The sequence below is a fragment of the Cyprinus carpio genome, chromosome A5 (genome assembly GCF_018340385.1).
Source record: "Cyprinus carpio isolate SPL01 chromosome A5, ASM1834038v1, whole genome shotgun sequence".
Lineage (NCBI taxonomy): Eukaryota > Metazoa > Chordata > Actinopteri > Cypriniformes > Cyprinidae > Cyprinus > Cyprinus carpio.
In genome coordinates, this window is record NC_056576.1 from 34,481,548 (window position 1) to 34,487,121 (window position 5,574).

The following is a 5,574-nucleotide window of genomic DNA, read 5'->3' on the forward strand; positions in this document are numbered from 1 at the left end:
TGTAGTGTGTAAGGGAGCGTCTTTAACCTCCACACACACTGGGAAAACGATACTTACACGTTTTGCATACAAAATCATTAAAAAAAATAATAATAATAATAAATAAAAGCATTTGTGCAAAAAGGAGCAGAGTTTATTGAATAATGTTAGTTGTGTGTTTCAGTATAAATAGGCTGTTCCTGTTCTGCTTCACAACAACATCCCATAAAGATTGAATTCCATAAACATTCCCTCTTATTTCTTACTCATGTAGATAAAACAGTTTTATAAGGTTACACAATAAAGTGCATAAGCATGAAAAGTAAGAAATGTAAAATATAAAACGTGGCTAATAGCGATAATTATTAAATTATTAAATAATTAAAAAAAAAATATGAAATGATACAATACATTAATGGCTAATGATTCTATATTATTGTATGATTATATGATTAAGTGATAAATGAATAAAAATAAGGAAAAAAAAACACAACACAAATATATTATTGCTCTCTTGAAGCAACACACAGTTTGCATTTAAGGATCATTCACTTATAAATGTCAAGAGTATATTTGACAAACAAACAAACACATAAATAAATAAATGCTCTAGCAAAGATATTACACACATCTTTTATGAAAAAATAAAGTTATTCCAAGTGGATTGGAATATTGTAATTCCATTCTAATGTCACGGTATGTTGTAACAGAAGCTCACAGTGACAAATGATCAGGCCACAAGAGTCTTTAATCAAAGTCCCTTTAAAGTCGCCGTGAAATTATAATTGACAATTCTTATTTTTTTAATGGAATATTGCAGTGTTTATTATAAATAATTTATCCATGCACTTTTTTTTTTTTTTAATTCATGTGCCCTCATAATCTTTAATCAGAAATGTGCTTTTCCCGCAGAATTGGGCTACTTTAACACTGTTGATGCGGGTTGTTTTTCATGTCTGCGGATTGAAGTGACCCCAATAACGTGATATTTAGCCCCTGGAATGTGAATTTTACTGGAGGATCCCCAGCAAAAAGACCTTACACTGAATAACATCCCCCGGTTCTCTGAGAACAGAGCGAGGTATCTCACTACAGGAAACAACCCAGGCGTGATGGAATATGGAAGCACCAATTACACCATGTCTACAAATCCAGACGGTAAAATCTGATGAAAGTATGAGGGGAAGCCCAGCCTGCCGCTGCACAAATATCTTGAATAATCCCCTTGAACAATGCCCACGAGGTAGCCATACCCCTTGTTTAATGAGCCCTAAACCCGCTGGGGAATGAAGACCCATAGATGTATAGGCCAATTCAATCGCCTCCACCATCCAAGGAGAGCTAATCGGTTTTCTCTTACTCTTTCCAGGGTGGGAGAAATTAGACTCAGCGGAGGAAATGCGTAAAACAACACGTTTGGCCATGGGTGCACCAGCACATCCACACCCAAAGGTGCATTTTTGTCCCTGAGAGAGAAATACAGTGGACACTTTGCATTTGCCTGCGAGGCAAAGAGATCTACGGCAGCCTTGCCTTACATCCCTCAAATCTGATCCACCACCTGTGTACCAGCCATTCTCTGTATAATGAGTTGTCCCTTGACAGGAGATCCGCCCTTACATTCAGGACTCCTGGTACGTGCATCATGCGCAGTGAGCTGAAGTGCGCCGCGCCCCAGACAATCAGGTTGTGCGCTAGATTGTGCAATTTTAACGAATGCGTTCTCCCTTGGCGATTGATATATGCCACCACCGTTGTGTTGTCTGTCATGACCAGAACATGAAACCCTTCCAAGAATCGGAGAAAATGTTTCAGGGCCAGAAAGACTGCCATCAACTCTAACATATTTATGTGAAGTTTGCGAAGCTGGGGCAACCGTTTACCGATCTGCCCTGAAAAACAGCCCCCAGCCCGACAGAGATGCATCCGTTGTCACTACTTTTCTCAGAGACACACCACCCAAGGGAACCCCTGTCTGGAATAAACAAGGATCTCTCCACTGATAAAGAGCCATCACAGACTCTGCATGTATTCTTACTCTGCACGTGATGTGCCGACGAAGACAGAGATGTCTCACTGCTACCCATCGCTGGAAGTCTCTCATTTATAGCAAACCTAGCGGGACCACCGACAGCGACGAAGCCATCATGCCCAAAAGGCAGAGACAGTTCCTGAACGATACCAAATTTCCCTTGCGAAACTGGACCAGGCACTGATATAATACCATTATCCTCCTTTCTGAGAGCAGTCCCGCGAGTGAGCGCATATCACATAATCATCCAGATAAGCAGATAGTCTGAGCCCCTTGTGTCTCAGCAATGATAACGCTGTCTCTATGCAGGTCCATTATTGGGTGCAAATCCACTTCTTTCTTTAGAATTAAAAAATAACGGTGACTTATAGCCTTTCTGACTTTCCCCCAGTGGAACCGGTCTTATAGCTCTTTTCTCTAAGAGGGAGGATATTTCCCAAGATGAATCCCCATTTGCTACAGATGCTATGATCCAATTGAAAGGAGGGGGTTTTACAGTGAACTGAAGCCTGTAACCCATGGTTACAGTCACGAGGACCCACTGATGCGCTGAACACTCTCTCCAAGCCTCCTGATAAAGAGCCAGAGGGTTCAGCTGAACCGAATCTATAGATGGAGTGCTGGCGCCATCTAGTGGACAGAGAGAAAAACGGCAAGGATCTGTGTGACTCAGAGACCGATTTTTCTCTTGGTTCATTGTTATTATTTTGTTTTTGTCTCCCTGTGCCCTCGGCATTGAGTTTGGATGCAACAGAGAATTTTTTATCTGGACACTTTTATCAGATATGAAACTGTTGGTCCGTGCCTCTTGAAGAAAACATGAACCTGGCAATCTGTACATCCTCCAGTCCTTGGTCTCCCTCGACCCTGATTTAAAGAAAAAAAAATGCAATGCATTTCTTAAAAAAAAAAAAAAAAAATCAAATGCTTTTTTCTTTACTGTACTTGCCTTGACAGTATGCCAAATTTTCTGGATTGCTTCTGAGAAGAATTGGTATGATGTTGAGACCCGGTTGTTATTTGCTGCATTCACGTACACAACCTGCAAATACAAAGGAAAATAATAATAGTGCAACAAAAAGAACATAAGTAAATACATTGGGATTGAATGTATTACACGTTTCTTTTTTCAATAAACAGGAATCAATTTTCATAAACATCATAGTGAATGGACTGATCTTGATAGTAGATGACTAGTAACAGTAAATCAAATCATGATGAAACCTGTGTTTTATAGGAACAGATTAAACCTTCAAATATTATGATGTATCTATTTACAAGATTAAAGATAAAACATTTTTTAAACACTTTACTGTCATTGCCCTAGTTTTATGTGTGTGTGTGTGTGTGTGTGTGTGTGTGCATCACTACAGTCTGTAAAAAGAGTTCATATGTGTTTGTCTTATCATCACAAGACTGCAATCACTAAATCAGAAGACTTCCTGTTAATGTAGTAACTGGAAAGGTCTACTCTGTGAACGATACATTAAATTAAATTAAATAAAGACTAAAATAAATAAATGAGTACTTTCTGTACATTTTGTATTTTTGTTTTGCATATTCACATGTAAATAAAAGTTACATAAAATGAGTACATAAAGTTATTATGTACAATGTTTATTTTTTTTTAATGCAGCTTACAAAACAATCTTCTATACGTTTATTTTTTTGGACATATTATTTTTTTTTACACATTAAAACAAATAGTTCAATACATTACTGAAAGTACTTTTAGCAACTATTTACAGCATAGCTTATGTTTAACATCAGAAAACAGCATCAGTTTGAGCCCAGCCCTGTCTCCGTGTGTTCTGGGGTCTTCAGGAGGTCAATCTCTTGGTGAATGTCCAGCACTTCCTCAGAGACTCGAGGATAATGTGTTGGACAGAGGAACGAGGCACATGTCAAACACTCTGGAGACCACTCTGTATGATGTACCGCTGGCAGACAGAAGAGAAACACCAGGCTCTGGATCGTGGCACTTCTCAGAAGATCCAGCAGCACTGTCAGAACAAAACCATTAAACACCTGTCCAGTGTTAATTGTACATACGGGAACTTGAAGTAATTGAGACAATGCAGTCCGCATTTGATAATCTACCCTGTTGGGAAAAATGGCGGCTCTTTCGGTGGAATCGTGCGATTGAAAGCAAAACACAAAGGTAAGATTTAGAATCTTCACTTTTAACATTTTATTTTAATACAATGACATACATTTCATTGATATGCAGAGTTAATTTTAATAAGTTCTGTTTCCGTGAGACGGAATGTAAACTAGCTTTAAACTAGCGTATAACTAGCGTTATAGTTTTAGTGAAATCGGAAAATTAAAAACATCAGAACTGCGTTATTTATTGTACACATATATGGCTTTATGTTTCGATCGGATTAATTCAATTTGATAGAAATTTGGGCGCGAAGATCTGCGGTGGACATCCAACCCGGCCCACATCCAAGTGTGACGTCACAGACCACGCCCATGTCAAAATACGTCACATTCTCAGTCATTTTGAAATAGGAAGAAGCATCGATAAGAAGATTATTGTTTGCCAACCGCTAAAAAAAGAAGCTGTTGTTTGCCGTTATTGATGAAGTAAAAAAAAATATCTTTGGTCTTTACCAAGCGTTGACTAACTTTAGGCATTAATGTGATCATTTGGTATTGCATGTGCATAAACAACAGTAAGTGTTTTAATTTCAACTCTCATTACTAGGTACCAAATATTTATAGCAACAAATATACTTATATATATATATTATTATTATTATTATATATATATACATATATATATATATATATATGTGTGTGTGTGTGTGTGTGTGTGTGTGTGTGTGTGTGTGTGTGTGTGTTTGGTAGGGGGTGAGATGTGAGTGTTTTTATAGCTGAGGGTCTATTCACACATGATAAAGAGAGTGTATGTATGTATCTGCGGGCATGCATGCGTACACACACACAGAAATACATACATATATACATACATACATGTGTAGATAGATAGAAGGCACAAGTCTTACAACATAAAATCAATTATGAATCAATGTGCAATATTTTTATACCCTTCCCCACACATGACACTCTGCCGTACCCACTCAGACACACACACTTCATCCCTTCTCACACATATGTACCTTACCTGCCCCCACCACATACACGATTTTAAATTTATTAATACTTTTACATAGAGGGTTATAGTGTTGACATACATATGACCTCTAATGATATACTCTGATCACAGTACCTATGCACAGTAACTTGGTTGGACATCATTTCTTATTATGTCTTGGTTGATAACCCTGTGTGTCACAAATTATCTTTTTGTATTTTCCTTCTTTCTATATTAACTAAAAAGATCACATAATGTTTGTTTGTCATGTTTTACAGTATTTCACACATTTTCAGTCCAAGCCTGATGCAGGGCAGTTCTCCCGGGTTAAGGGGTCCCTGCTGCAGTTTCACCAGTAAAGAAAATTACTTGTTACAGTTCACTTGAAGGACCACATAAGCCATGCAGTGGTGCATGGAGGTTTGGTGAGAGCATTTCTTTAGATACTGATTGATTTTTC